Below are 22,434 nucleotides of genomic sequence, written 5' to 3'. Positions count from 1 at the left end.
AGCCTTTGTTAAAGAGAAACAATACTTAGTATAAAAGTTATAATAGAATTGTTATATATTAACAATAATAGTTGAAATCCAAACGGTGCCAGTATGTTTAATATAATAAATATTTTTCAATAATAAAATTATTATATTAATGTGCGTTGTTTCAAATACAACTCACGAATACGACGTAGGTATTTCTACATACCTATTTGTATTCTGAATACGCATAAACCAGGACTGAATTGAACTTATTCAAAAGTTTTACTTATAAAAGACGATGAAAAATCGGATAAAACTGAAAAATATAGGTACCTACTACCAGAAGTAAGTGCTATTCAACATCCAAACCAACTTGATTGATCTCTACGAAATTCAATCGGATTTTAAAGCGAATTTTTGATTTCAACTATCACTCAAATGTAGGGGTTGATTTTCCAGTATTATGATAAAAAAGATGAAAGGGTGAAAAGATATCCGTAAACCCCTATCAAGTTCAAGTGGGATAGAAATGATAGAATAGAATGTAACTCTTCAGTGCAACCATGCCAATCATGACGGGCGGACGTGTCGCTACCAACTTGAATTTTCCGACGGAAAACTAAAGTTCCACGAAATACAGAAGATCAGTGTAAATACTTTTGTAACTTTAATAATAGCTGTGTATTGATATTTCCTTTTGGTGAAAGTGTGTGATTGAATTTTCGTGAATTTTTCAACCGTTTTGCGAAGTTGTGTATAAAACATCTTTAGGTAAGTTTAGATTAATTGCAGATAACTTTTAATGGATGTATTGATTACATTCGTCTAATTTTATAATTGCCCCAAGTATCGTGTGTACCTATTATTTAAGCAGAAAGAAAATTCAACTGCAATTTTTTAATGAGGAACTTTACAAAATTATCGATACTAAATGGGAGGATTTACCTATTTATTTATTTGTAAACCATGTAAGTATATCATTATAATTTATAATATACATCATCATCGTCTAAATGAACATTAAGTTCTATGGTCACCGTGGATGCTCTCTTTAAACTTTTTCAATAGGTAGGTACCTACCTAAAAATAACAAAGCGTTTTATTAATATAAATAATAATTAAATTTTATTTTTAAATATCTATGAAATACAAATAAACCTTCGAATTCCGGAACGATAATATCATCGTAAATTTAGTAGTGTTCAGGAATTTTTGTGAAAATTGAGAGGAAAAACAAATGACGTGTTCAATTAAGATTTTAGAACGCTTGGCAAGCCAAACCTACTGATATCATAAATGCAAGAGTGTGTAGTATCTTCTATGCCTATCCGTTTAACCGATTTTGACGAAATTTGAGACAGAGGTAGCTTGCACATACGTAGGTATCTACGTACTACACAGGCTTGAGGCTACTACTATATACCTTTACGACATTGGCTACTCTTTATCCCGGAAAATCAAAGAGTTTCCGAACAAGAAGATCCCGAAAGTACAACAATTATTATCTAATTAATACCTAATCCAATCTTCTTCTTGAAATGCCGTCTCGTATCGGAGGTTGGCAATCATTAGGGCTTTAATTTGCACCTTGGACACTGCTGTGCGGAAACGAGATTGGGTACTCTTCCCATACCATTTTGGCGTAAATTCTTTAGCCACGATGTTTTCGGCCAGGTGTTATTTGCTATTTCTAATAATGCGCCACCTATCCAATAAAACGTGAAAAACAAGTAGATACTTTACACCATTACGCTTAGCCCTAGGGCCTAGGCTCTATATCGGTCCTTTAATGTATTTACTGGTCCCAATGATTCCACTTTACTGATTTTTCGGGCCAAACTTGTTAACTTGACCTATAAAATGGTAGAACACGTTGCTAAACGTCGATTGTCAAGTAGCTACGTAGGTATAGGTATCTACCTACTTGAATCGATTTTCTTCGGTCGTATTTGCAACTAAATACCTACGCAGATTTTGTGAAAAAAATCTTGCAATGGACGTTGATATGTCAATACTAGCTCATGGTCGCGACTTCATCAGCGTGGTTTTTGAAAATCCCGTAGAAACTCTTTGATTTTCTGGGATAAATGTAGCCTATTTGTCACTCTCGACTCTCGAGGTCTTCTTCAGTGGAAGTGGAAGTTTCTTCATGTGCTGGAAAGTCTAGATGCCCAGGTGAAACTTGGCAATGCACTCCCAGCTGGTACCTACTAGCTGAAGCCACCCACCATTTTCGCTTTCGCACTTCGTGCTAGGAAGTCCTAAAGAATGAGCAATTGTACCAACTCCATAGAAGTTGTTAGTCGCTCCTTCCGGGTATACAATTAAATAATGAGGATACCTACTAGTAGGTATGATACATCCATACTACCTAATATTATTAATTATTATTATAAAAGCCAAAGTGTGTCTGCCTGTCTGCTAGGTTTTCACGGCCCAACAGTTTAACCGATTTTGATGAAATTTGGTACAGGGTTAGCATACATACCGGGGAAGGGATTTTTAACCCGAAAAATGAAAGAGTTCCCACGGGATTTAAAAAAAAACCTAATTCCACGCGGACGAAGTCGCGGGCATCATCTAATAAAATTTATCTAAGTAGATAATATAGGTATATCTAGATATATTTCCAAGTTGCTTGGTTCTTTCACCGATCACTCATAATTTGCATAAACAAGGTGTCGCTTTTCATTAAGCGTGATTGTTAGCAAAATGTTTTGCAAGTTTTTTGATTTTTGGATGGTGTCGAATTTCGTCGAAGTCGGTTGAATGGATGAGCAGTAAAAAGATAGACATGATAGACATACACACTTTTGCACATTTATAATAGGTGCATACCTACATAGTAATCGTTGGGAGCTCTGCACTCGAAATTGTAGACGAGTATGTATACCTAGGATAGACAATCCAGTTAGGTAGGTCCAATTTAGAGAAAGAGGTCTGCCACTAAATCCAACTCGGCTAGGCAGCGCGCGTTCAGGAAGCTTCGAGATGTCCAAAATTCCTCAGTGCTTGAAGACCAAAGTCTTCGAACAGTGCGTGTTGCCAGCGATGACTTAATATGGATCCGCGGCATGGTCGGTAACTATGGGCTTCATAAGAAAGCTCAGACTCACGCAGCGGGCGATGGAGAGAGCTATGCTCGGAGTTTCTCTAGTGATCCAATCAGAACGGGTTGCGAGGTTGGAAGTCCATTATAAATACTATAAACATCCATCCATAATCCATATAAACATCCATTATAAATACTTTAAACGCTAAAATAGGTTGGAAGTCGTTGGATTCAGGCGGCGCAAGACCACGGTGAAAGTCCCTACAAGAGACCTATGTCTAGTAGTGGACGTCTATCGGTTGATGATAATAATGATGATGATGATGATGAATAAAGAATACAATTTATATCAAGTATTCAGACACATACGGCTTTTAAACGTATTGTGTAGAATGTTATTGTTTCACGCAAATCCGCAAAACTTTGGGGTTTGTTCGTTTAACAATGTGCGGCTTATCAAGTCTAACTTGATAACCGCGGCGCGGCTACGTGCTTCAATAAACCAAACTCGGTCGCAGATGGGATTTGAAATACAAAGCTTTACAATAAATCCGATCCTGTTAATTGTCTGTGGAAAGTTTAAAAGCACTTTATTTGAGAACTTTTAAGCCGAAATGGTTCAAGTTCGTTAAAAATTTCTGTTCTATCCATCGATATAAATGACAAGATGGTCGAGTGAACAAAGTTTTTCACGGCTTTGGAACCAAATAAATCAGCGCCACCCCTTAGATACTAATGAACGACCCGTTTGAAATCCAGACGTCACTGAGGTTGCATTGGTGCTAAAGCACCACTGAGTCGGTGCAATTTTGTTTGTTCAATAGCCCTGTCCATACGAAGTAATATAAGTCAATGCTTCTGTCTATCTGTGTAAAGGACTATTCTATCATGTGTGTGCCTATGGGACTCTATTACTAAGCCTCCGCTATTCATCCCGGCGTCCATCTGCCTGTCAGCAGGCTCTCTCATGAACCGTAATAGGTAGATAGTTAATAATTTACCAGAGTGTGTATGCCGTCATTACAATCCATACTAATATTATACATGCGAAAGTGTGTCTGTCTGTCTGTCTGTCTGCTAGCTTTTCACGGCCCATCCGTTCAACCGATTTTGATGGAATTTGGTACAGAGATAGCTTGCCTCCCGGGGAAGGACATAGGCTACTTTTTATCCCGGAAAATTAAAGAGTTCCCACGGGATTTTCAAAAACCGAAATCCACGCGGACGAAGTCGCGGGCATCATCTAGTAAATAATAAAAAACCAAGATAGCGAGTTTCAAAAAGACCGCTATGCAAATTTAAAAAAAAATTACATTGTACTTACCGATGAAAATCTTGAACGATGGTACGAAACCCTTCGTCTCGCCCGACTCGCACTTGACCTTTTTTTCTCCTTTAAATATTGTAACCTCTTTAATTATTATTTCATTCGCTAGTTTATCGACGACCTCCCTGGCGCAGTGGTGAGCGCTGTGGTCTTATTAGTGGGAGGTCCCGAGTTCGATTCCTGGCAGGGGTTTGGAATTTTATAATTTCTAAATTTCTGGTCTGGTCTGGTGGAACGCTTCGGCCGTGGCTAGTTACCACCCTACCGGCAAAGCCGTGCCGCCAAGCGATTTAGCGTTCCGGTACGATGCCGTGTAGAAACCAAAGGGGTATGGGTTTAATAAAAACTGCCATACCCCTTCCAGGTTAGCCCGCTATCATCTTAGACTGCATCATCACTTACCACCAGGTGAGATTGCAGTCAAGGGCTAACTTGTATCTGAATAAAAAATAAAAAATAAAAAAACCCTTCGTCTCGCCCGACTCGCACTTGACCTTTTTTTCTCCTTTAAATATTGCAACCTCTTTACTTATTATTTCATTCGCTAGTTTATGAACACTTTATGAAATTATAACACAATAATAGTACCTACCGCAGCACTGTACTAAGAAATTGTTTGAGTCTTATGCACTTTACACATTTACCAATCTTCTCATAGTACAATAATACCTAATTAAATATGAAAAGTCCTCATCAACCAATCTTTGGGCCTAAAAAGCTTATAGTTTCACAGCGGGTCCCTTAATTTTTCTAAATTCCCATGGGAGTGAAGTCGCGGGCGATCGCTGTACCTATTCATTATATCTATTACCAGATTACTCGTGTAATGAGTAGTGATTTAAATACTATCAACAACTAATCCTCTGATTAAGAGCGGGTAGTAAAGTACATTACGTGGCATCAGTAAGTTTCCAGCGCCATAAAACTAGAGGGCCATAAAAGCAGCTATACTGGGTACGGCTCAGGCTAGTACCTACTTCGACGATACAATAGAGAGTAGGTATTATTGATATAGCCACACCTCACACTATATTGTAGCTTGACAAAGAACGAAATGAAACAGAATTTATTAGCTAACTAGCTGAACCATCCCGGCTTCGCACAAGTAGGAAAGCGTAAAGACATATATTATATTATTACAGTTTTATTATAAGTATTGATATTCTGTGGTAAAGGTCACAAGACGACAATTCGACATTTATATCGATGCCAGTGTCGTCGTGTATCCTCACCAGAGATGGCAATTGCCATGCATCTTGGAGACGGATATAATGATGCGTTTACATGGGCAATATCTACCTAGTACAGTAGGCGTAGATAGTATTGTACATCGGTCTTTAGAATGACATTTCGGCTTTGTAGAGCGTTGTCTCTCACTCATACCTATATGACGTTTTCGGTCTCAACGACAGAGACAGTGCTCTACAAATCTGCTATCTCCTAAATGGCGATGTACATTACTTCCGGCCCCGTACTGTACCTACTTTTTATCCCGGAAAATCAAAGAGTTCCCAGTGGATTTATTAAAAACCTAAATGCACGTGGATGAAGTGGGAAGCATCATCTAGTCTAGTAATAAATATTTGATTGATTTGAGTAGGTACCCATTCAATTGTAAAAGTTATAATATTCTTGCCAATTGTCCTCAGGATTCCCCAGCAACTTTATAATTACAGATCATTGAAAGGGTTTCATAATTTAAAGGTCCTATCAAATCCTTATTGAATACTTTAATGAACTTTCACTGCTTCACTTGATCTGTTTCATTTTAACAAAGCCAGCATTTCCATGATTGAAAAATCGACCATAAACATCTCGAATTTCTCTTCAAAAAAACGGCCAAGTGCGAGCCAGACTCGCGCACCGACGGTTCCGTACTCGGGTATTTTTTGTAGACATTTTGCACTGTAAATTAAAAAAGAATTTACAGGTAAAGCCCTTTCATATGATACCTACTCCACTTGGTATAGTAATTTTACTTTGAAAATTGAAAATACTAATTATTTTTTCATGAACACGTTTTTTTTGCGATGTCAAATTCACGGTTTTCGGATTTATTTTTTTACTTGTGCTATAAGACTACCTACCTACAAAAATTCATGATTCTAGGTTACCGGAAAGTACCCTATAGGACAGACAGAAAGTGATTAAAAAAGGAACCGTTATAGGGTTCCTTCGACACCAATCAATCGAGGGTCTACTATCGAATACAGCTGTTTCCTGTCAGAACGAGAAGGCCATAGCGCCCATGGCCCACCACGCTGGCCAAGTGCGGATTTGCAGACTTCCCATGCACACCTTTGAGAACATTATGGAGAACTCTCAGGCATGAAGGTTTCCTTACGATATTGTTCTCCATCGTTAAGGAAGTGATAAGTATTTAAATTGCTTAAGAAGTACCTATAGTACGCGACAGGCCGATATGGCAATCGGGGTGGGGACGCCCCGCACACCCGCACAGCCTCCGCACTAGCCCGGTGCGGTGTAACGAGGGTGACGTGCGGGTGTGTGGGGCGTACCCCGCCTCATACCCCGAATGCCATCCCTACCTGTCGCGTACTATAAAATAACTTCAAAAAGTTAGCAGTGTGAGGCCCGGAATAGAATCTACAGACCCCCGACTAGCACGCCGCCGTGTAATCTTCTAGACTATCATCGCTTCTACGACTTACGGCAATTAATTTTCAGAGCCACGGTATCATAAATACACCAACGCATGAAAGTGAATATTTAATCGTTTCATTTTCCTAGCTTAGTGCATCTTTGTTCTACGTATTAGGTAATGAGCTAAGCTTGGAAATGATCCGATTATTTTGTTCAATTATGTTATTTGAGTTTTACACGCATTGCTTCCTACGATGTGGTGAAAAGACTCAGAAAAAAACTCTTCGATCATTTAACGGTGGGTTCATCTCGTACATAAGTAACTGTTGTTTGTCTAATTTTAAACTTTCTGGCTGACTTTAAAATAGTATAAAATAAATTACCTACACTTACGTGTTAATCTATATGTTATTATATTTATATAGTCTTAATTCTGACTATTAGTCATAATATTAGTTCTTTTTTTGCTTGACACGATAATTTCAAATGTTGTGTAGGTACACTTATTATCGATAAGTACGTCATATTATATTAGTGTGTTTGTGTATAAGTGATGTAGTAGATGTGAAATATGTGTATTGTATATGTTCCTAATTAATAAAATAAATCAAATAAGACAGCTTTAGGAAGCTTCCAATTACCTCATATAAGACAGGCTATAAAAACTAATGTTGCTGGGTGTGGCCAGAGGATCCAAGAAATAATTTTCTCTTCATTATTTTACGCTACATCGGAATTTCATTAGGATCGAATATTAGAAACTAACCTAGTAGGTATTTCTGCTGCCATTATAGCATTCCAATACGTAGAAAAACTATATTCATGGCGAAAATATTTAGAAAAAAAGAAGCTTTAAACTAGTTTGATAATAATACTTAATAGCGCTAGGAAATTTTTTAACAATCTGCAGATTTCATTACTTTTTACAGATTTACTTCTGGTGATTGAAAAAGAATTTTTCATACGACTGCCAGAAAAAGAATGTTTTCGGGGTGTATGTATGTGAGTCTTTATATTGCACTATTACTTCTAAATGTCTAACCAGATTTAGATGTAAGGAGTATTGGTAGAATCCTTGCATTTGATACCTCTATGATATTCAAATGGAAAAAAGTCAATTATTTTGACTCCTGATGCAGTGTTATACCGCAGTCGCGTATTTGAAATTTTTTAAACCGATTGAAGAGGTTTTTAGTGACTTTTTTAGTTTTGAAATGGATGTTGATTTTTCAAAAATATTTTTAAATAAAGAAAGCGTTACAAACGCAGCAAATAGTAATTTAATTCCATTGACTCTTGAACTTTAAAGGTACATGATGATAATAACTAACGTAAACAAATACTTAATGTAGTGCGTAAAATCTCATGACTAAGGACCTCGGATGGATGTGAGAAGGTATATAATTGATTACATACATATTTTGAACACCGCTTACGAAAGTCCAAATTCTAAAATTAATTATTGCGGTAATGGTGCTAATTTAATTGTACACAAAACCTTACACGTTTTCACCATTACTTGTAAGCAAAAAATAATTTGCAGTATATAGGGACTGCCGACAGAAGTTAAAACTTAAAACTATGAAATTAGTGGTTTTTTTTTTAATTAAAAATTTTAATAGTATAGTGCGCGACAGGTCGAGATGTCATTCGGGGTATGAGGCACGTCACCCGCGCTATCCCGCACCGGGTTAGCGCTAGGGGCTGTGCGGGTAAGCGGAGCGTCCCAACCCCGATTGCCATCTCAACATCGTCAAAGTTAACTTGAGAAATGTGCCTTCTCTATTAATTTGTTTACTTTGTTTAGGTGGAAAATAAAAAAAACCCTTGTTATATTTTACAAACCGCTCAATAAATCGACTAACACTTTTTGCAGTTAAAACAGCGCGCAATACGTCATCCAAACGAACTCTCTTTGACAAGTTGTACCTACTTATAGTACGCGGCAGAAAGTAATGTACATCGGCCTTTAGAATGACATTTCGGCTTTGTAGAGCGTTGTACCTGTCACTCATGCCTATATGACGTTTTGTCGGTCTCAATGACAGGGACAGCGCTCTGCAAATCTGCTATCTCCTTCTACATGTCGATGTACTTACATTACTTTCGGCCGCGTACTGTACTTTCTACATAATGTTGTCGAGGAGGACTCTTCAGTGCCCAAGAAGATTTGCAACGAACATAATACAACCAAAATCGCCCTTCATCAGTATCGCAGAGTTAAAACCAAAGTAAAACGCAGAAAGGAAGGTTTTAATTGCATTAATTTTCAATTTAATATGACGATAACAACTTAAATCTCTGTTCATTACTGAAGTGCTTTCACTTAATCCTATGATTAAGCTCGAGTCTTAAACTAACTTACGTAGGTATAACTTCCCCGTCACCTCATAAAGGGAGTCATTAAACCAGCTATTACACGAGTGAACTCCTCCCAACGCAACGATACAATAAACAATATTGCCGGAGTAACAACCACACCTTGCTTACGTCCTTATCAAAGGAAGATCTAATATAAAGTGCAAAACTTTTTTAGGGTTCCGTACCTCAAAAGGAAAAAGGCACCCTTATAGGATCAATTCGTTAGTCTGTCTGTCTGTCCGCCTGTTGTGTCTGTCAAGAAAACCTATAGGGGACTTCCCATTGACCTAGAATCATGAAATTTGGCAGGTAGCAATGTCTTATAGCACAAGTAATAGGAAAATCTGAAAAACGTAAATTTGTGAACGTCATCACAAAAAATTATAGTTATATTTCTTGTACGCTGGTATTTACGGAACCCTTTGTGTCCTAGTCTGACTCGTACTTACCGGGTTTTTTTATAATTCTTTACCATTTTATCGGCAAAGTATACATTATGCCAGTTTTCAGTGAGTTGGAAAACCACACAATACAAAACGCTCGCTCAATAACAGTAATGGGTATTGCAAAAGTTAGCGTGAATTCATTGGTCTGTTCTAGACATGTCCTATCCATCAGGGACCTAGTTCACGGTGGCTATCAGTATTGTTCCGTTTTAAAAAAAAAATTAGCTTCGCTCTCGTAAAATATCTACTTATTTTTACAAATCTAGCAACAGTCAGTTATACTTCTACTCAACACGAGCATATACGCACGGTCGACTAGTTGCCCGGCAACTCGGTCGACGGCGACCGGACCGTCAGAATCTGTGATTTTCATGGAAGTTGCCAAGTTTATACGCACGGTGTTGGAGCGACTCCGCCGACTGAGTTGCCGGGCAACTATCGACCGTGCGTATAGACTCTTATAGAGAGAGCCAGCGCGTGCCGCTATTTTATAACAGCTGAAAATTTCCCTGCGTATTGTCTTCAACACAGGGAGGAACGATCAGAAGTTTTCACTTCAACATCTAATAGTCGTAGGTCTGCGAGGCCGATGCTTTATCGTTTAATGAGATTGGCCACTTATAGGTGTCTCGGCTCGACTCTATATCGACATTGACCTCACGCTGTGAGTCCGAGACAATAAACTTGGCCTTGCATTGTGATAAAACGGCTGCACATTATAATCTTCTTATCACTCTTTCGTTAACGCAATTTATGACTTTAAATTATAAATATTCTTTAATTTTCCTCTTTGACGTGGCATAGCGCGAAAATTTCCTCGCAAGCAAAATATTCCGAATTCAATTCGAGAGACCCTTTCTTTATCTATAATTGGCTCAGTTCGGCACTCAAAAGAGACGGTATTTTCAGTTAAAAATACGTTCCATGTTTAAAAGACATTTATTTCTCAACAAGAACACGAGCGACAACGGTTCACTTATATCGAGAATTACAGTTTACATTTAAGTGGTGCAGAGCTAGCTATAAATATTGTACATCGACTTTTAGAATGAGATTTAGGCTTTGTAGAGCGTGGTCTCTGTCACTCATACAGTGTATGACGTTTTGTCGGTCTCAACGACAGAGACAACGCTCTACGAAACCGCTATCTCTTTGTAAAGGTCGATGTACCATATTATCTGCCGCGTACTGTACCTGAATGTCATGATATCTAATTAGTGTTATCGCTGTACCTAAAATAAGCACAATGAGTTTGATTCGCTTATTTTTTAAATCTAGAGATTTTGGCTATGATTTTTGCCAACACGTGGCGGGCACGAGCCGTGCCACGTACGAGGCACGGACGTGGCACGGATTCAAAACATCACAATCACTTTTTAAGAAGCATCAGCGTTTATGCTTCAACGTGCTATGTCCATGCACGTTTTGGCATAAATCATCCCTAATTAGTTAACCCTCTGCACCTTTCTCGGTGGCAATTAATGAAAATCCTTTTTAGTGGGTCTACGAGTTTCTGAATCCAGCAGTGTATGCTGTAAGTTAATATAACTCACCCAGTTTTCCTTTTCATGTATAGACAGTGCTTTTAAACCGCTCTGAATTCAAATAATCGTATACATGCTTTTTATTTTATCACTTTTTGTTCTGAAATTTTTCTGGCTCTTACCGAGAGCGGACATCGATTTGCCTAGGATTTGGAAATATGCCAATTCCAAGCAAGGACAGGCATACTGGGCTTCTGCACTTGGAACAGACTATCACTACCCATATTAGGTATATCACTACCCATATTATAAATGAAAGTGTTTTTCTTTGTTGGTTTGTCCTTCAATCACGTCGCAACGGAGCAACTGATCGACGTGTTTTTTTGCGTGGGTATAGTTTAAGACCTGGAGAATGACATAGGCTACTTTTAATTTATTGTAACTCTATTGTAACTTTTTTAATAAAAATATTGTGATAATAATATACCTACTTATCGTTTAGCGTATATATGTATAATATGATGATATAATAAGCAATCGGTATGTCGCACAAGTTTATCTGTTCTGTTGACCGCAGATGCTCTGCTGTTTACTGATTGCTAATTATTATTTCTCATAATATTAGCGACGTTGTTTTACTATTGAAATGTTTACAGTTAGCCGTACCTACTATTGTTCCATGTGTATAAGTTAAGTTGGTACAAGTTATTTACTCGCAAGTTGCGACTTCATACGCGTAACATGTTATGTAATTCTTAAAAAAATCTTATAATATCTAAAGTAACATAAAAAACATACCTATGAACCTTATCTAATTATTATTAAATACTATCACAACATAAAGATTCTAACATTTAAAATAAATACCTATAAACCTAATCTAACAGTCGAAATAAATACTTACGAACCTAATTTAATTATTTATTACTATCATAAGCATAACATATTATGGACCACATCGCAACCCTTGTAAGTTCACTCAGAGTGCAACAAAACAGGTGCGGAGCTTTCTTGATCAAATTGGTGCGCCCTCGCGGCAACGCCTGCAGTGGCGGCCTGCGCCTCCGCCACACGTACCGGTCCGCCACTCGAAGGCTCATCATTATCATCAACCGATAGACGTCTACTGCTGGACATAGGTTTCTTGTAGGGATTTCCACACGCCACGGTTTTGCGCCGCCTGAATCCAGCGGCTCCCTGCGACTCGTTTGATGTCATCCGTCCACCTAGTGGAGGGGTCTTCCAACACTGCGTCTTCCGGTGCGAGGCCGCCATTCTAGCACCTTGGGACCCCAACGTCTATCGGTTTTACGAACTATGTGCCCTGTGCCCATAGCCACTTCAGCTTCGCAACCAGTTGAGCTATGTTGGTTACTCTAGTTCTCCTACGGATTCTTTCATTTCTGATTTGATCACGCAGAGAAACTCCAGGCATAGCTCTCTCTATCGCCCGCTGAGTAACTCTGAGCTTTCTTATGAGGCCCATAGTTAGCGACCATGTGTCCGGATCCATTTCATCAAGGCTTAATACGTCATCACTGCAGAAATAGCTTATTAGTCCCGCAAATTGCTAATGCGGGTATAATAATAAAATAGGTTTTTAACAGGCGCACAGCATATTTTTTGGCGGCACGGCTTTGCCGGTATAATGGAAATCATTCACGATGGATGAAACGCTTAAAAAAAAAATTATATTTAGCCATACGATGCACCTCTATTTCACACCTCATCATGATACGACACTGACAAATGAGAATGCCATGTCGCGTCGTGGTGATGTGTGCTACCCTTAGACTCTAATTAAAGTGCGTTATTAGAGTCCCACCCACAAATATTTGCTTTTCACTAAACCTTGACGCATGGGCGTAAACACGATTTGTGATATTATAGCAAACCGCCTTGAGGTTTAACCAAATTATGTCCGACAATTTTGAAGGTTATGAATACAGGATTTATGGACCAAGACCTATCGTAAATGGTTAAGTATTTTATACTGTAACAGTAGTAGTCCATCTAATCTGAGTTTGTTGTGGGCTCTTCTCAGACCTGGGCACGTTAGAACCCTCGCAGCTTTAGTTTTAAGTACGTAATAATTAGCATCTAGCACCACTATTTATTATCTTACAAATTAACAATTTTGACCATCAGTAAGCGTAAAATTGTACGTATTCTGAATAAATAATTTGAGTTCGAGTTTGAAACAGCAATGTCTAAATATAGGTTTTGATGACCACCCTGGCGCAGTGGTAAGCGCTGTTGTCTTATTATTGGTAGCCGAGGTGTCAGGTTAGATTCTCGGCAGGGGTTTGGAATTTTGTAATTTCTAAATTTCTGGTCTGGTCTGGTGGGAGGCTTCGGCCATGGCTAGTTACCAGCCTACCGGCTAAGCCGTGCCGCCAAGCGATTTAGCGTTCCGATACGATGCCGTGTAGTAACCAAAGGGTTGTGGGTTTAATAAAAAACTGTCATACCCCTTCCAGGTTAGCCCGCTTCCATCTAAGACGGCATCATCATTCATCACTTACCACCAGGTGAGATTGCAGTCAAGGTCTAACTTGTATTTGAATAAATAAATAAAAAATAGGTTGCTTTATAAAGATCTATTACAGACTAGGGTATAATAAATTATTATAACAACACCAGCAGCTGAGCTTGCAGTATTTACTTCTTTTTCAGGACGGATCTAAGGATTCTGTATCTAAATCTAGCATCTAAAGGATTTCACATGACGTTCACTTTCCTCTCCAATCGAGATACTCTCCCAATACTTACTACATGCGAGGTACCTAGGTACTTCGTCTTCGTCACATTAATTGACCACTTGACTGGACAATTAACCTGTAGACCGCCATTTTCCAACGCCTTTTTCCATAATGTTCACCTTATTTTCCAATGTCTATACATATATACCTTGTATACTTAAGTATAAAAAACCGGCCAAATGCGAGTCACACTCGCGCACTAAGGGTTTCGTACTACAGTCGTATTTGTTCGACATTTTGCACGATAAATCACAATAGGTTTGTTGACAGACAGACAGACAGACAGACAACAAAGTGATCCTATAAGGGTTCCGTTTTTCCTTTTTCGGTACGGTACCCTAAAAATATGTATAAAACACTTGAAGAAATTATTCACTTGCTCTAAGCCTGTACATAAAGGAAAGCTTTGAAGGTTATTGTTTAGGTATATTGCTTTGTTGGAAAATGCCAAAGGAAAGTGACCGATCAACGAACTCGTAGTCTACTTGATATTGCTGAAATGTAAAGCCTGGAATACACAACGCACGACGACGCGACGCGGACGTCGCATTGCGACGGCGGTGGCGATTTGTCGAACGCAACTCTTTGTAGTAATAAAAGGAACTTTATAAATGCAATCACACTGCTTAATAAATAAATAAAAAGAAATTCATTTCAAGTAACAATACGCATAAAAGCGCACTATAATCCATACTAATTTATAAATGCGAAAGTGTGTCTGTCTGTCTGTCTCCTAGCCTTTCACGGCCCACCCGTTCATCCAATTGTGCCGAAATTTGGTACAGATATAGCTTGCATCCCGGGGAAGGACATAGGCATACTTTTTATCCCGGAAAATCAAAGAGTTCCTACGGGATTTTAAAAACCTAAATCCACGTGGACGAAGTCCCAGGCATCATCTAGTCTGTTATAATAATTTGATAAAACAAACTCAGGTTATGTGAACCACTAGACCACTACTGCATGGTTTCTACACTACCTAACTGAAACCTTCCAGGAGCAGCTCGCATGGAGCCTGTTCTAGCACTATGCAAAGTGCGCTAACAAAGCACTCTCGGAGTGATAAGTTTCATATAGGGGTTGTCGTATCAACGACAAACAATTACGCGCGTACAAGCACGCGTTACATGACGTCGTTTACGCACGTTTTGTGTATTCTAGGCTTAAAATCTCACCAAAACATTACTGAAGCACTTTTTACACTCAGTAAGTTTTGTGAAGCTGCCGAATTGCGGCTAATTTGGCAATAAATTGCCATTTTTATCTAACTACAAAAGTGAGCGTGGATAAAGCCTTCATTGTATTACCCTTGTAGACTAATTCTTTTTATTTTTATAAAAGTACAATTTTTAATGAATACCTATTAGGGTGTCCCTTATTTTTCAAAGTTTGAATTTTTTAACGCATAGGCTCTAGTTTTGTTTATTTGACCTTAAAACACTCTAATATCAATTTTTTCCTGATTTGGATAACTGCAACCCGTGCCGACTTGAGTTGGAAAAATGTTCATACAAGTTGCGCTGCAAGTGCCGCCCCACGCACGCTCTATTTGTCGATTTATCTCGACCTATCATTATTAACGCGTATTGTTTGATATTTTGAAGATGTCAGTGAAATGGAGAAGCGTTGTAAAAAAGTATTTTCTTAATTGTTCAGGTAAATCACCAAATAACTGATACGAAATTACCGTCTAACCGTCAAGTTCTCACAGTTCTGTTTTAACATTTGCGAAATCAAGTAAAGTGTTAGTGAAATCACGAATCTTGTCATTCAAGAGTATTATTACATTCTGAGGAAAGGCTGAAATACCCACCAAAGCTCTTCCTTACTGTATAAAGAAGCTTGTGGATCTTTACCAAGTCTGGCGAGGGGTGCAAAAAAGCACAGCATGCTTATAAAAGCTGCGAGGAGAGTTTTCAAAAAGATTTGGATAATTTATTCGATATCATACACGCTGGTGTGGTGGTGATGTCCAGGTTGTTTATTGGGTGTAGAGAAAAGTTACTTGAAAAGGATAAAAGGGCAAGACAGAGAAAGATTGAAGAAGAGAAAAAAGAGGCTCAGGCAAACGTCTTCACAGAGGTAATTGACGTCCTTTTACACAGCATTATACCACCTCAAGAACTAGTAGAACTGCACGATATGCCTGCCAGCAATAGGTCTTAATTGCGACGATTATCCAATCAACGGACCTTCTATTCAACGAATTCGAACACAAATGGGAAAGGATAAAGCGGATTTCATAAAATATAATTTTTAGTATAACGTGCCCGAATTTGTTACTGTTTACTGGGATGGAAAACTTTTTCCTGGCCTGTGAGAAGTTCTAAAAAAGAATGCCTGCCAATCCTTACTTCATTTGGAGAAAAGGAGCAGTACTTCCTTGCAGTACTAAAACTGGACATCTCATCTGACAAAGATCAAGCTAAAACAGTTGCAAACGCACTTTGTGACTAGAACCTCAATGATAAGTTAGGTACAAATAATGTGCTGGGATACGACATCATCCAATACAGGCAGCTTGAATGGAACTTGTGTACTTTTGGAACAAAAATTACATATGACAATTATGACGCAACTATTAGCGCATTGGCGACGTTTTTTTAAGCATAAACTCCAATAATGCGTGATGATTATCGGGAACTGATCGAACTATCTCTAATTTTACTTATTGTTTTAGGTGAATCATTGAGTGTTTTCGTATCCATAAAACGCAAAATTTGTTTTCTAGTTTGAAAATTCAGCAAAAGCAGTTTTTATTACGCTGTGTTCAAGAACACAAAAAGATGATTCTAGTCTGTAAAAAAGAGACCTTAAGAAGAAAGTATTGTGAATAAATTATGTAACTTTAACTGTTTAATAAATAAAAGTGTTACTTAAATTTGTCTTTTCATCAATATTTACATACAACATTCATATTTACAACGACCTAGCTATTTAATAAGAAGTACTCAAAGACACCATCTTACATAAACTTTGGGACCCTGTCGGCACGGGTTAACATGAACGTAGGAAGTTAAAATTTTATATTTAAGTTAAGCTTAGTATAATAAACAAAATTGGAGGGTATGCGTTTTGATAACTGCAAAAAAAATTTTTTCGTCCATATAAGGGACACCCTAATACCTATATACAATTAAACTTAAAGCTAGTCTTATCTAATTTCTATACAAATCATGCCCGCGTGGAATGGTGCCAAGAATACTGGCTGCATTTGCACGCTGGACAGCTAGGCTGATCCGTTGCGCAAAAAATGAGCCAGCCCGTCTGTCACCAGATGAGGCTGTTAATCGCGATGAAATGTTTCGTAAAAAAAAATCCACGGCAAACGGAACAAAAATGTAACTCTCGATAAGAGAGGCATATACTAGCGCCGCTTGCCGTTTTCAGCTGCTGCGGCTCCCGGTCTTGATGCTCTTTCCCTGATATAAAAATGTACAATTTTGATATAAAAATGTATTCATATCTATTCCTCAATATTATGCCTTAATGCGAAATTGTTTTTTTTTTGTGAGCTATAGGCTTCCATTTGACGACAATCATGCCTGAGAAGCAGAGCAACCATGAGGTCTAGGTCGGAGCGCACTTGCCTAGAAGATGCCTATTCACTCTTACCTTGAAGGTATTCAAGTTATACTTGACAGAAAACACGGACGCCGCTGGAAGGGAGTTCCACACCTTAGCGTTTCGTATCAGAAACATTGAGCAGAAACGCTTCGTAGGAGTAGATTGGATGTCGACCACACAAGAGTGCCAGCATTCACGGTTTCTTGCTGTTCTGTGGTAGAACGTGTACCTCTACTTATCTGTTTTTCTGACAGTTATCTTTTTACGATGCAACCGCTGAACCTATTTTGATGAAATTGGGCACAGAGATAATGGTTTATAAATTATGAAATTTTAATTTTTGATAAGAAATATAATATGTGAATACCTACTACAATTTATTCGTAAATCCAAAAAAACCGGCCAAGTGCGAGTCAGGCTCGCGCAATGAGGGTTCCGTACTACAGTCGTATTTTTTCGACATTTTGCACGAAAATTCAAAAACTATGATGCATAAAAATAAATAAAAATCTGTTTTAGAATGTACAGATGAAGACCTTTCATATGATACCCCACTTGATATAGTCTAGCTCACTTCGAAAGTTGAAAATAATAATTATTAGTTCATGACCACAATTTAATTTTTTGTGATCTAACCCTAAATTCGCGGTTTTCAGATTTTTCCCCAAATATCAGCTATAAGATCTACCTACCTGCCAAATTTCATGATTCTAGGTCAACGGGAAGTACCCTGTAGGTTTCTTGACAGACAGACAGACAGACAGACAACAAAGTGATCCTACAAGGGTTTTGTTTATCCTTTTGAGGTACGGAACCCTAAAAAAAATCCAATGTTATTCCGTAGTCCATATTCACTTCTGTCGGCAATCCCCACTGACTGCTAATTTTGTGTTGACCTATTGTTACTTTTATTTTATCAGGAGGCTAATATTATGGTACTTGGAGGAGGTTGTTCAAATGCAAGTTTACTGAAGGTGTTATGAATAGCTAAAGGCCACGCAAATGTCGGAAAATGTCAAGGAAATTACTTTGATTATTTTGGTGTAAAAAATAAGTGTGACTATGATTGATAGTGTAACTTAGAGAAAAGGAAAATTCATTTCCGAGAATGATTTCCTCGAAAATGGAGCTATTTCTGCGTCGTCATTCTGACGCACTAAACAATATTATACCGCTATTATATTGCTATTATACATTAAAGTTTATTACACTCTTGTCTTTTAATACAACCGTTTTGACGATCCTTTTTACCGGCCATTTCACGACAGGTTTGATTTTCAGTTGAATTAATTTAATTTAGGAGCAAAACGATCTACTTATAATAAACAGTCTACTCTAAATAAAAACCTGCATGCCTGAAAGTTCTCCATAATGTTTTCAAGAGTGTGTGAACTCTACCAAACCACTTGGCCAGCGTGGTAGACTATGTCCAAAACCCTTCTCACTGAGACCCGTGCTCTGTATTGAGCTGGCGATAGGTTGATCATGATGATGATGTACCTACTAAACAATAAAATAATTTAAAACACGTCAGTTTAGATTAGATACCTAAGTGTTAGTAGCACTTTAGATAGTTTTAAGTAACGTCATCACGGCTCATGAACTTTACAAGATGGCGGCCAGCGTTTTCGCGGTGAAATTAGAAATGCAAAACTTAAATGCATTTTTATTGCACTTATCGATCGAATAAAATTATTGTAATTTTTTTGGTGCCTTATTATCACTTAAGGATCAAATTAAAACACTTTTCAAAAAATGGTAAAATACCCTATTCTAAGCTACCCTTTTTTTTTAACGCTGGGAAGTGCGTTTACGCAATCCCCCCCCCCCCCCCCCCCCCGGAAGCCAGCCAGCCAACCAACTGGAGGGAAGGTATGTGGCACTCGCCGGCCGAAAAGCGACCAGAATATCCATTAAAACCCAGCGGCACTCCTGCGCGTCGCCTGGCGACTGGGTCACGGGAACGCCGAAGCAAACCACCGCGACCCAGCCAGCGACGTCCGCCGAAGCGGACCCTCCACCTCCTCCACGCACGTCCGAGGTGCACCAACTATGTGCAAGGCGTAGTACAAACAATGTTGCCTCTGGTACGACAGCGACAGACTCGGTTCAGGACATATCCTTCGAAGGTGCAGACGATGACAGCTCGCCTAAATCTCTCGCTCTTCAAGTGAAGTTATTAGGTGAACTAGTTGCACGAGAAATGGGCTCAATACGCCAGGAACTCTCGCGGCTAAACTCCACTGTTGCCGATTTTAACAATAGAGTGTGCAGTATAGAGGAGAGATTGGATAGTTTAGAAAAGAAGATTCCAACAGAAAATAAGAGAATAGAAGAGAGGTTGGAATTTTTGGAAAAGAGGTCCCCTCCGGAGGGTAACAACGTACCGGAATCGGAAATTATCTCGCAACTGCGATTAGAACTCAACGAGCGTGAGCAAGAAAATCTGCTAAACGATGTCGAGATCGCCGGGCTCGATGAGAAAAGTGGAGAAAATGCCGTGAACATCACTTTGCTTGTATCAAAGAAATTCGGACTGAGTTTGGAAGAGCGGGACATCGTCAGTGCAGAGCGCTCGGGTCCTCGGCGAATCATCGCCGATAATGCGGCGGGGCAGCAGCGGCCGCCGCGCTCTATCGTAGTGCGCCTTGCGCGGCGATCGGTACGCGATGACTTGCTCCGCGCCGCGCGGGTGCGCCGTGGCGCTGACTCTACAGGGATTATTGAAGCGTGTCAAACTAAGCGTTTTTACGTGAATGAGCGCCTCACAACAGCAAACAAAAACTTATTTTTCAAGACCCGTGAACTGGGCCGACGCGATGGTTGGAGATATATTTGGACCAAAGATGGTCGAATATATGCAAGGCGTGATGAGGGCGCGGAAGTGCGCCGTATACGCACTTCCAATGACTTGGCCAAGTTTTTTGGGGGCGGGACTGTTGGATGTGTATAGCTTTCCTTATTACATTAAGTTTCAACACCGGACTTTTGAGAAACGAATGGTTTTTTGCAAAAAGGAATGATTTTTATGTTTTTTATATCTTTTTAATTTTTAAAATAATACAGAGTAACTATCATAGTAATATTTCATTGTTACAATTTAAAAAAGCCGATAGAAGGTTATGTTGTATAGACTTGGTAGATATATTATTGTGTAACTATCTGTTTGTTATGGTTTCACAAGTATACTATATAGGTATCGGATTATTGGCAAGTAACTGTCCTCCGCTATTAATATGTTTAAAAAGAGTTAAAAGCATACTCACTAATTCTTTAATTTATATTTTTGTTTTTAATTTAAGCTTAGTATACAGTGTAAGATTCGTTTTATATATTTCTAAAACATGTTTTAAAATTTTATTTTGTAATATTTTACTATTTATAATTAACCTAATTTATGTACCGGACCTGTACGGCAGTGTTACACACAAGGATAGGTTTTATGACTCAATACGGGTACGGATTCTTCTTAAATATTTCATATCTCTTATATATTATATTATTATACAATATTCATATTCATTTTTTACTTCTAAATACTTCATTTATCTATTGAATGGCTCGTTGTACGATAATTACACTATTTTATTATATTATTTAAATTTAAATCACGTAATATAAGATTTGGTTTCCTTAATGCAGGCTCGCTAGGAACTAGGCATGATGAGTTTCTGTACGCCATGGACCGCCATAACGTTGATATACTTGCACTTAACGAGACTTGGCTACGGGATGGGGAGGAAGGGCGCGCGCCGGTTGTGCCGGGCTACCTCCTGAGACATATACCGCGTTCCGCTGAGATACGCTCTCGTGGAGGAGGTGTAGGATTTTATATAAGACGCGGTCTGTGTGCGAGGACTATAACTCACCCAAATACTACAAATGTAGAGCAAATGTGGCTCAGCATCAACATAAACGGTAAGACTATCATTGTTGGAACTGCTTATAGACCTCCCTGGTTAAGTGTAGGTATATTTATAGACGCTCTGACTGACACATTTGGATCCCTCCCATACTATGATCATATTCTGTTATTAGGTGATTTTAACATAAATTACTTGGATACAAATAATATAAGTACAATAATGTTTAAAGACTTTTTGACTTTTACAAATATGGCGCAACATGTAATAAACCCCACGCACTTCACTAGTCACAGTGAGACTTTGCTTGACCTAATATGCTCAGATGTAAACGTGGAAGGCATATGGGTTGACTATGTATGCACGCTCAGTGACCATGCTTTTATCTCGTGCGAACTGAATATTCCCAAGGCGAAGTCTTTAACGCGACGAGCTTACATTCGATATATAAAGGATATTGATACAGACGAACTAAAAAAGTATGTACTATTAATTGATTGGGACGAGGTAAATTCTATTCTAAATATAAATGATATGGTTGATACCTTTAATAGTTGTGTCTTATGGGTATTTGACGTCTTAGCTCCTCTTAAACCTTGTCTTATCAAAGATTCACATTACCCATGGGTGACCTATAATATTAAGCTGATGATGAGACGAAGAGATGAAGCACATGCCAAATCACGTAAAACTAAGAAAGATTATCATATTGAATTCTACAAAGATTTAAAGTACTCAGTGGAAAAGGCCATATATATGGAAAAATCAGTATACTTCACAATGTTTATTAATAATAATGTTAAAAATTCTCTTTATTTATGGAAACACGTGAAACGTCACGTTAACATAAAAAATAAAAACGATCAAGCCTTACCAGTCGCACTCAGTTTTCCTGAAACAATAAACAGTCACTTCCTTAACATTCCAGGTAGAGATCAAGCTTCATCTTCCGACATAGAATATTACGTTTCAACTCGTTTTGGGACACAAACTTTCTCCTT

At 38.5% G+C, this 22,434-nt stretch overlaps 1 long non-coding RNA gene across 1 annotated transcript in view; it reads left to right on the top strand.

Moving 5' to 3' along the window:
• The first annotated feature begins 534 nt into the window (after positions 1-534).
• Positions 535-22,434, top strand: part of LOC138403717 (uncharacterized) — a 123,400-nt gene continuing 101,500 nt past the window's right edge. Inside the window, exon 1 of the long non-coding RNA XR_011237913.1 lies at positions 535-738. This is a non-coding gene — a long non-coding RNA (uncharacterized lncRNA). The remainder of the gene's footprint in view (positions 739-22,434) is intronic.

Source organism: Maniola hyperantus, chromosome 20 (assembly GCF_902806685.2).
Source record: "Maniola hyperantus chromosome 20, iAphHyp1.2, whole genome shotgun sequence".
NCBI lineage: Eukaryota > Metazoa > Arthropoda > Insecta > Lepidoptera > Nymphalidae > Maniola > Maniola hyperantus.
The sequence above is the reverse complement of the archived record's forward strand: the minus strand, read 5'-3'. Positions and strand labels throughout refer to the sequence as shown.